This window comes from Phalaenopsis equestris, unplaced genomic scaffold, assembly GCF_001263595.1.
Source record: "Phalaenopsis equestris unplaced genomic scaffold, ASM126359v1 Scaffold000829, whole genome shotgun sequence".
NCBI classification, from domain to species: Eukaryota; Viridiplantae; Streptophyta; class Magnoliopsida; order Asparagales; family Orchidaceae; genus Phalaenopsis; species Phalaenopsis equestris.
In genome coordinates this window covers 195,008-206,976 of record NW_018165269.1, presented here as the reverse complement: position 1 = coordinate 206,976, position 11,969 = coordinate 195,008, and positions in this window count along the sequence as shown.

Sequence of the window (11,969 nt, the reverse complement as noted above, 5' to 3'; positions counted from 1 at the left end):
CTGCTGAACTTTCCCCGTCCTCTGCATTGAAGAATAAAAAGGGCTCTCCAACAGCAAGCAAAACCCACTCAATTGCCCACTATCATCATTCCCCCATTAATCTCTCTAAGTCCCTCATGTACTGTTATTTAAAGACTCTTTACATAAGTTTTCACAACTACCCAGCATCCCTACAGGATCCCCCACAAATTCCCCTACATTTTGGTTTTCACAATTACTCAGCATCCCTACATGATCTCCCACACATTCCCCTACGTTTTGGGTCGCAAATTGCATCAACTGCTCCAGGCTGTTTCTGTCGCCTAGGAGCCCAAAGGCTGGCGCCTAGATGCTAAGCTCTCAGTTTATTGAAGAATAGGTGGGCGCTCCAGCCTCAATTGGCCTAATGGGAGGTTCAATCAGTCTTTTAAAGATGGGGTTACTCAAACTGAACCGTTAAAATTTCAAGTTGAATATCACATTCAATTCTCAATTTGATAAGTCTAAGTGGAAACTAAGTTAATAATAACATTTCATAAGGTTGAAAACATCTTCATGAAGCCCATTAATTGGACTACTTATTGACTCAATCTGACTTAATTGAACCCAAATAGAATAATTGAGCCATATTAACCAAATCCATCAAAATAATTCAATCAAAAGAACATTGATCTTTCATTAGATGTCTTGACATGAACTAACCTCAATTAATCAATTTTGATGATAGGTTTGACCATACTTAGTCAAATGGATTAATCAACACATTAAAAAATATTTATATTTTATAAGAGAAATTAACTAAACTAATTTGCTAAAGTTTTTTAGGAAATTACTTGTAGAGCTTGATTAGGGTGCTAAGAGTTTAATAATTGAATTAACCGAACCAAGCCAATGAATTTTTTTTTTAATTTGACCAAACGGATCACATGATCTATTAGGTGGTCCACAAATACCTATTTGGACTAATTTGTGCTTAAACACTCAATCCTTTATTTGACGGTCAGACCACACTGACCTTTAAGCTTGTAAATGTCATCTTGTCTATATAAGAGAATATAAGGCAAATAGGAGGAAGAATGGGATTAAGCCATGATTAAACCATAATTGAGCTTGATTAGATAATTATTAAAGGTTAAAAGTGAGCCAAATGTAAAAAAGCATTCCATTATCTTCTTAAGCTGCCCTAAGGAGTGAGAAAAAATCATTAACTCAGGAATATGCAACCTAAATATCTAACTCATTCATATTGCATGGACATGAATGAAATTGTAGTTCTTAATTTTACTTAAATATAATCCAACAACAAAAAATTAATTTTGATTATTTTAGTGTTATTTCATAAGTGAAAAAATAATTTTAGGATATTATCAATTTAATCAATATTTTTTTTATAATCTTCATTCTATTTAATGAAATTGTTAGAAAATATTATATCATTCCTAAAAATATTGTAATACTTTAGAGTGTTCCCTAAAAATTAAAGGTATTTGATTCTTAACCCATCTAAACCTAATCATGGTTGAGTGGTTTCTTAAATTATTTTTAAAACATTCCTTATTTTTCTTTAATAAAAAACATAAAGTATGATTTTAGCATTAGTTTTAACTATCCATAAATTTGAGAAAATTAATATAAAACTAGCAAATTTCATTCGTATCTAGCACAAGTTTCTACCACCAAAAATCTCTATATAAAACTATACACACTTAATGGTTAAAAATAAAAAAAATAAAATAAATAAATTAATTTCTAACATTTAAATCTATTAGTTGTATACATTTTGCACTTAACACTTACATGGTGCTTTGGTCAGATCATTGCACCTTAAAGAGAGATGATGCATCAGCTAAAGTGTCTACACAAGAGGAGGCTAATTCCTAAAATGAAAGACATGCGAGTAATTTGAAAAAAAAAAATCATCATAGATTAAAAAAGAGCTTGCAAATTTGTCATTATAATTTGCTAAACATGAAGACATTTTGCATCTAACAAAATAAGAAAAATCTCATATGCATTTTAAAATATGTTCATATATATATATATAAATATTAAAATCACGCCACGTGCGGTGATAGAAAAAAATAAAAATCGGCTCGGTAACACGGGAATATTCCCCTGCGTTATTCCGTATTATTCAGGTGTTATTATATGTTATTCAGATGTTATTATGATCTGGGAATATTCTCGGTGTTATAATAACAAAATAACACATCAATAACACTTAAAATAAAACACAATAACACCTGAATAACACGGGAGAAATATTTTCATGTGTCACCGGACATATTTTATTTTTTTTCTGTCACCGCCACGTGCCGTGATTTCATTGGATTTCGAATGGTTCTCTACGTTATGAGTCCTCATATTAAAGAAAAAAAAAATTCGTCAAATTTTTATGCTAGAATTTTATTTATTTATTTATTTATTTATTTTACCAAACAGTACTAAATAATTGGTGTACCACTATAAGCAATACAAAATAAGAGTGGTGTCGCTAGATTATGTGCATTTAGAAATGAGAATAATTCCTCATCAAAATAAGTCCTCTCGTGCTAAGCTTAAACATGAGCAATGTTTGATAACTTTTCTAGCTTTTTATAGTAATTTGCTTATCAAGTTGATCTTTCATCATTTATCAATCTTGCTACTTTTAAATTTATTTATATAAAAATTAATTAAAAATAAATTACAATTTTTATATTTTAATGTGCTATTAATTTAACATTTTTTAAGGAAATGTTAATGAAAATAAAACTAAAAATTTTAAGCAACAAATCTAACTATTTTTTTTATTTTATCAGCCTACTTATACTTCTAATAATATAAAAATCTTTTGAAGTTCATATAATACACTTAACTTAATATGGTAATATATAATAGTTTAGCATAAATTAACTAAGTTTTGATTAAACAAGTAATTTATCTAATTTTAGCAAGCTACTTATTAAGTAGCATTTGAACATATCAACGAACTTAAATGAACAAACATGTTGATATTCAAACATGTTCATTTGTATTTTGAGTTTTAAAAATTTTATTCAAGCTTATTTAATTCCTCAAGTAAAAAAAAAATGTACCATATTTTAAGTTGTTCATAAAGTATACATGTTTTGTTTATGGTCTTATCAATCTATCAATTGTCACTTGCAAGTGGTGAATCTCGAGGAGATCCAACAGATAAAAGTATAGAGGTGTAAAACCAAGTGTCCCACAAGCGGAAAACCGTGGGTCCGACACGTTGAAGATTAAGTGTACCATAGGCGGAAGACCAAGGGTCCACTAGTGGAAAACTAAGGTTTCATCAACATAATACCAAAGGATCTTCCTAAACAAGTGCATCCGCTCTGAACTGGAGCAAGAGGCTAACCGAATGTAGGCCATTCGAACCAAAGGCTAAGGCCAATGGAGCCGAGCTAATGCATTGTCCTGTATCTCGCTATAAATCGACTCAAGGGAAGAATTCAGCATCGCCAGCTATCTCACGGGCACCCTTGAAGTTCCTCATTTGGGGCCGAAAACTGGTCATAGCATAATCACAATAGAGCATCTAGATGGAACATATCGTCAAACAAAGTCATCTATCAGATGACGGTGATTCACTCTATGCCAGATAGCATAGCCTTACTCTATTGATAGAGGTTAAGAGTCGACAAGTAGACATAGATATACATAGGAATTGGATGGCATATAAGTGCTACTGAAATATAATGTATGTTCCAAACATTATTATGTGTGATCCCACTATTTGAATTTTCTGTCAACTTTGTTGCACTTTTGGCAACTATATCCTCATCATCTACCAATAATATTGGCTAATATTTTAGGCTGATATGATATTTGACATAATCATTTCCCTTCATTTACTGACTTGTCTTGATCGACTCCTACTAACAGACATTCTCATTTTGACGCCAACCAAGACTCTTCACCAATAATCATCGATCAACACTTGTTATTCCTGGCCAACATCAACACCAATGCAAATAGTTTTCAATGTTTTTAGTTGTTGCATACTCTTAGATTCCACAAGGATGAGAAATTTGAATTTAAAGCTAGTGAATCTATTGTATGTAAGCAAGATTTCATGGTTTTCCCAGCTAAAAATTTTCATCTAAACAAATCTATATCCTTTGGATAGTTTTAACTTTATCCATATATATCTTTGTGTATGCAAAACATTTGTGTTAGTTAAAATTTTACATCCCTTTCTCTATTATCATAAATTTTCAAGCAAGCAATCATATTCATCCGTCGAAGCACACAATTCATATATATTTATATATCTAACATCTAAACATTCATATTTACATGCATAACAATCAAATTTTTAATATCATATCAAAAATACCATATTCCTTTCTTTTTTAAAAGTGAAAAACAACTTTTCATGCATATGACTATGACACAAAGGTGTTATAAGTTTAAATATCAAACTTTGGGTGTTAAATATGTAAGTTGTTTGGTGTATACGCAAATTTCACTAATATTAATGCCATAATCTTATCTGTTATATGAAAAATAATCATCATATTCTCACAAAATGCTTTCACAAATAAATCCATTTACACAAGATAGAATAGAGAAAAAATTGTGTGCAAGTTCATAGTTCTTAAGCATACTTTTCTCATAAATCAAACTTATTTTGAACCTATAGAATTTACCTTCATAACATAAAATTATTGCATCTTTATACATCTAACATCTAAATGTTTATATTTGCTAACAAGAAAAAAGAAAGATTTAGGATTTGATTATGTACATATATAAGACTTTTATGTGCAAGGGATCGACCACGACGGGCGTGAAGATCTGTTGAATTGGTGAGGACTGAATGAACAATGGAAAGACGAATGGTCTGTAAGAGCAATTGTCTCACCAACCTAAGGGCGAGGGATAAAGAGATTTGTTAAGTAATGACTCGGTTATACCTATGGCTATCTCAAGGATGACTACGATAACCTATTTACAAATCAAAACATCAGTGGCATTGTCAAGATTTCACAAAATGGCCTTGATTTCATATAAATATAGAAATGATAAAATGTAAAGAGACCCTTTTTGGGGAGAAACATATAGACATTACTATTGTATTACTTTAATGTCTCATTTCTCTCTCACTCTCACTCTCACTCTCACTCTCACTCTCACTCACTCACTCACTCACTCACACACAGCCACCAAGGTTTACTTCAAGGAATCTTGGTCAATCTCGGAGACCCTGACAATAGGTATATAAGGTTACCATATAGATTGATCCTATTACCCGGTGCAATGAATGAATTGTTTCAATGAAAGAAGGACACCACCCTCGACCCAAAAACTTCTTTGGAATAGATACTCCACTGAGAGTTGCAATGGTAGAGGTGGTGGAGGCCATCTAAAATAAAAAAAAAAATTTAAAAAGAATCACCTTTGAAATGGGAAGCTATACTTCAGGTAACATGATCAACAACCCAAAGAAACACTATGCACATCATAGGGACCACACACACGACATAGAAGCTTTTTGACACCTCAGTAACATGATCAAAGAGCTAATAAAAGTTGGGAAGCTCAAATAATTTGCAGCACCCAAGGTAGTGACCCAATTACAAGGGAAGGCGTCAGGCAATGAAACATTCAACGCACCCACTGATGTTCAGTCTGTCCACATCACAAGTATTGTGCATGCCATCTTTGGAGGAGATGTTGAAGTTGCCCATCAAGTCAGCTTCAAAAGTCTATGATAAGAAGTTTTCTTGATAACCCTACATTACCACTTACAGCATGCATCGATCTGCATCGTCGATGAAAACCTGCTAGCCAAAGGGAATCCTTACAATGATGTCATAAAAGTTACCACTCTCTTTGTTGATTTCTAGATTGGAAGTATGCTCATCAACACTGGAAGCTCCTTAAGTTTTATTTTCAAGTAAATCTTTGACAAAATGAGTTTAGGCTTCGCTCACCTCTAACCCATCTAGATTGCTCTATAGTTTCTTGGGTGAGAGGAAGAAAGTGCTTGAAACACTTGCCTTGACAATTACCCAGGGGATGATGATAAGTAGTTACAGATGGCAACGAAATTCATCATAGTTGACTTGCAAATAACATAAAATGTCATTTTTTATCACCTTTTGCTCGACACTTTTTGAGCAATCATAGCAAAATACTATGTGGCAATAAATTTTCCAACTGATAGGGTGGTGGTCATTATACAAAAATATTTAGAACAGTCACGCACATGCTACCTGTGTGTAGTCAACATCATACATTGGGAGACACTCAAACTTGATAGTTACAGTGGGAACAAACTTGAAACTAATGAGACCATCAAAGATGTATTTTTTGTGGATGAAGAGACATGTATTTTCTTAGGCATAGTTTGGATTTTGATGCAGAACATAAAAACAAGTTGTTTGGCCTACTATGGATACACTAAAATATATTTGCCAGTTCAGCCACAGAGTTCTCAAGAGTATCTAACAATGTCACCTGCCACCAACTAAATGTTCATCCGGTAAAGCAACTGAAAAATCAAAAGATGAGGTCGATCAAAATTACTTTGACTACGTGAAGAGGTACAAATATTGTGGAGTCGGCTATGTTTGATACACACAACATCCAAATTTGTTCACCAACATAGTCATTGTCTAGAAGTTAAATGGTCACCAACATGGTCATGGTCTAGAAGAATAAGTAATTCTTAGTATACTATGTTAACTGAGTCTTGAGATGAATAGAGATTAGGTACCCCCATCACGTAAAAGCTAATTTCTTTCTATTATTATTTATATAAGTAGGCTTCTCCCCTACTTTCAGACACACATAATCAAAGTAATCACTGATCAACCTCTTAAGGAAGCACTTATTAAGCTCAAATATCGTGATTGAATCTTAAAATGGGATATGAAGCTCAAAAAAATTATCTTATCCTATGTCCCAAGAAAAGTAATTAAGGCTCAAGTCACGACGGACTTCCTGGATGACTTCATCAAACTCAATGACTCCACCAACAAAATTGTTCCAAATCCTACCTTGATCCTTCATATTGATGGATTATCCAACCAAAGTTAATTGAGACTTAAGCTTGCACTCACGAGTTCAAGCGATTACCACCTATACCACTCGGTGGAGCTATAATTCAACACCACCAAGAATCCGCCCAAATACGACACCCTCATAGCTGAGTTGCATTATTCATATGATATGGGAACCCAACATCACCTGATAAAATCCAAATCGTAGCTAGTGGTTGTGTAGATAGAGAGTTGGTTTATGGTTAGGGAAGAAATGATCATAGGGTATCTCACAAAAGCAAAAATGAAAATAAAGAAGTTTTAACACTTCAGAATTGAACATATCTCTAGGGAAGACAACCAGATAGCACATCTCTAATACAAATGAAGTCACCTTGGAAAGAGAACTCCTCATAAAATTTTACGCCTCATCATCAAAGAGGCCCAAGTAATAGAAGTAGAGTCTGAAAGGCTAAAGAGTTGGGTTGACTCTTACATTCACTTTTTTAAGATGACATATTTCGAAGGACGTTATTGAACTAAGGAGTTTCAAATTCAAAGTTGCCCAATTTCTTATAATGCTTGATAAGTTATTTCAAAGATCAACCATATCTTTGTATTTGAGATGTTTATGTGAGATCAAAGTTGATGGGATCCTAAGGGAAATGTAGTCTGAGAAATGCGGGATCCATTATAGAGAAAAAAATATTAGCCCATAGAATACAACCATGAGGATAATTCTGACTGACCCTCACAAAAGATGTGAAAGAATTCTCTTGAGGGGGTGAGTAGTGCTAAGAACTTGTACCAATGTAGCATTAATTGTCACGTTGACTACAAACCATAATCAGTCTATAGACATTTGCTATCTAGGGGCTTGATATCCTCTAGTGAGGAATTTTTATTATGATGTTAGCCAGTTGATATGTCAAAAATATGTGATAATTTGTCTAAATTTTCTTATATCTTTTATTTGTTTTTATTTATGGTTTTCTAGGTATTTTTGTGCACTTACAAGATGCAAGTACTTGTAAAGCCTTAAAGTTGCATTAGTAGATGTTGGAGTGAAATAGAAGAAAGTTGCCTTGAACATGAGCGTTGACCTCACTTTTGGTTGAGGTTTAGTTTTTCCTCTTTAGTAGACTAAGGTCTAGCCGTAGGACTTTTCTATTGACTATTCTTAGAAAACTAGACAAGGAACCCTCACCATTAGAAATTTCAAACTCTTCTCTACTCAACTTGAAGTTCCACATATTGGTCCTAACCTCTAGCACTTAGTAGGTGAGGTCATTTTAGAGGAACTCAAGATGAGTCACCCTAAGGATTGCTTGACCTTAGGGTTTACCCTGGGTGTTGGTCTAGGGCTAAGGCACTCACTTGCAATCGCTTTCACTCACAATCACTCACTATCCTAAACTTAAACTTCTAGACTTTGATCCCTTGATACTTTTGAGAGACTCATGTAGGTGGTCTCTGAAACCCATTAGCCTTGGTCTAGGGTTTGGCTAAGATCACTACATAGCAAACCAAAATGGGGTTTCAGTGGTCCATGGCTTATTGATGGTGTTTGGTACCTCAACTCTACCAAGACACCCAACCTAGCCTTTTGCTCCTAAATTCTCCCAAATTACCTAGATACCTTTGGGACCCCAAATTTGGCCAAAATTTTCAAATATAGCCAAAATACCCAACTTGACTCAAAAATCATTTCAAACACCTTGAAAACACCCAAACTAACTAAAATCACCAAAATTGGTCAAATTACCAAAATACCCCTCCTTACCCCAAAATTCCAAAAATTCCAAAAAATCCCAAAAATTTCCAAAATCTCCCAAATATTCCCAATTTCATTTTGCTCAACTATCACATGACACAATTTGGCCAATTTAACCATCTTTGATCAAAACACCCAAATAACACTTTAACTAAAATTAACCTTTAATATGACAAAAAAAACCAAATCCAAGCTCAATTGACCCATTCTTTGAGCCCAATTTTGATTTAGATCAAAACCCCAATTTTGGCCCCATGACTTGGCTCCACCAAATTGAACACATGGCCTACTCCATTTGCCACAATTTGTGTTGAAAAACCTTCATAACATCCCCATATATCAAACTTAACCTTAAATTGGCCTTGGTGAAACCTCAAATTCATTTGATTTTAACCTAAGTCCAAAAGCCCCCAATTTGCCCCAAATTGGCCATGTCTCAAAATCTCACCAAATTGATGGCCTTAGCCCCAAACTTTATACTCTATCCCTTCATGAAAAGTATTCACAACACCTCCCTTGATCATTTGAATGATTCAATTTGGACTTAGTCCAAGGCTAACCCAACCTAGACCCATGACTAGCCCAACATACCCAAAATTGACCAAATTCCAAAAATCCCTCAAATTGACCTACCAATTGAAGTCAAAATCACTTCAACCCTTCACCAAAAATCTTCATAACAATCATATACACAATTTTGATCAATAAATTGGGTCAATTGATATGGCTAACCTAGCCCAAACCCAAACATTGATCACTTGAACCTACATTGAACCTATGCATTAAAGATGGCCTAACTACCCCAAAGTCTTCAAATTAACTCCACCTCAACCATGGATTAGACTCTAAGACTGAGTAAAAACCCATATAAACACCTAAACTAAGCCATGGACCAAAGGTCCCCCAAATTAAGGGATTTTATTTCTAAAAATGCACATGCTAAAGATACCCTTACCAAAACTAAACCTCATTGCATTAAGTTGCTTTGACAGATTCCCTTGGATGCCCTGAGCACCTAGCCACCTCCCCCCCTGCCATGGCCGTCTGGCCTAGTCGTTGGAGAAGCTTAAAACCGAGAGCCACCCCCATGGAAATTCACCCAAATCAAACCTAGAGGCCAGCTCAGCCAAACCAAATTGTAGAGCTCCTCTGCCCTCCACCTAAGCACCACAATGCACCCAAATATTTGCCTTGAGAGCCACCCCATTACATTTTTATAAAAACTCACCTCTACTGCCATGAGAGGTGTGCTAAAATTTTCTCAGAGAGAGCTTCCCAAATCACTCACAGAGCCTTTTTAAGACCTCCACAGCCCATTTCAATCACTCCATTACCTTGATTCTCCCTGTGTAACCCTAATTTTGAGCTTAAAAATTAGGGCAGAAACATGACATCCCTAAAAACTCCACCAAACTTCAATTGCTTATGCCCACACTTTCACAATAGAAAGAGATGATAAAGCCACATCAAATTACCCTCTGAAACAGCCTCTACAATAGCAACCAACACTCAAAATCGATCTTGATCCAAATCATACATAGGCTTTACACCAAGATCAGAGGCTCAATCTATAGTCTCCTTGGATCCCAACGAGCGTGCCAAGGCCCTCTGATTGAAGCTTCACTTCTCAGATCCAAGTTATCAAGTTATAAAACTTCTCTTATTCCTCTTATTCTCGAGCCTATTTGAACTCTTCATTTGTTTTGAGTTGATTTCATGGCATCATAACCATATGAATATGTTCCTCTTGTCTACACGAGCATTTTAAAAAAAAATCACTTAATTTGGTTAAGAAATGAGAGAGATCATAAGGCTAGAAGATGGACGGCTCTCGGGCTACCGGCTAGGCTATTGGGGACGATGACGGGGAGCCGTCCGATCGCGCATGTATCAGATGGGCGATCGAGATCAATCTTGTTGAGATCAAGCCGGACAGCGCTTCAGAACATAAGCTGAGCGCTAACGTGGACGGAGGTGGATGGCGGCATCGAATGGGAGCGGACCGCGTGGAGCTTCGGTGTAAGAAAATCACAAAAATAAAATAAAAATACTTTAGTGCTTAGTGAACAAAGGAAAACAATGTGGAAATGTGTTTTAATCCATGTGATGCATATTTTATTTTTAATTAACTAAATACTGATTTGAATCTTTTGATTCTCCATGCATATAAGCATTTTATTATAGCTTGAAATTTTAGCATGTTGTTGCCTCTATCTTAGAGAACACACCTTGATTTTTCCAAAGTTAGAGGAGGTCCCTAGACAGAGAATCATATTTTTCAAGTTTATGTGCATTATTTGCTTAAAATAATCATGGAAATTAGCATGTTGCTTAGAAAAATCCAAGAAAATTTTGGAAGGTTTACTATCACCAGAGAACCCTTAAGAAAATTTTTCATAAGCCAAGTCATTCAAAATACACCTGATCTTCACAAACTCTAAATCACTAAGATAATTAATTTTAAAAAAACATAAACAATAAAATGACTTCATTTTTTATCTCCACTATTTTTTAGGATCCAGAGAAGTCACCATAAAAATTTCAAAACATTTTGAGTTCATTTGGTCACTTAAGTTGATTTTTAAAGATAAATAACATTTTTGGCATTAAATTGATTTTTAATAATTAAAATATAACTTTAAAAATTACGAAACTTAGTTTTCTTGAGTTCTCTGTGATCAGGGGTATTTTCTAAAAATAAAATGGAGTTTAAAATAAAAACTAGATTTTTAACCTCTTTTAAATATTTAAATAATTAAAAATTTATAAAAATCACAAAAATAATAAAATTTAAGAAATGTTCTAAATTGCTTCCTAAGCACTTATAAACAATTAGAATATTTTTACTCATTTTTTAAATAAAGATACTGAATTTTAAAGCTTAAAAATAATTTTTAAAGACTAAAATGGGTTTTCACTAAAAATAATTCCAATAAATCAAATAAAACTCAAAAAAATATAAAATTTTTTCTTTTGAGTTCTCTGATTTCAGGAAAATTTTTTAAAAATGTAAAACTTAATTTTCCCTATTTAAATTATTTTATATTTAATAAATACCCCATAACTTAAAGTATATATTAGAATAATTCTCAAAATCCAAATTAAATTAAAAAAAAAACATGAAATTTGGTCCAAAGGCTTCCCCAGTCTAGGTCTACCACCAGTAAAAATTTCAAGGGATTAGGATTTACCTTGGTCAAGTTAGGAATTTTCTTTGA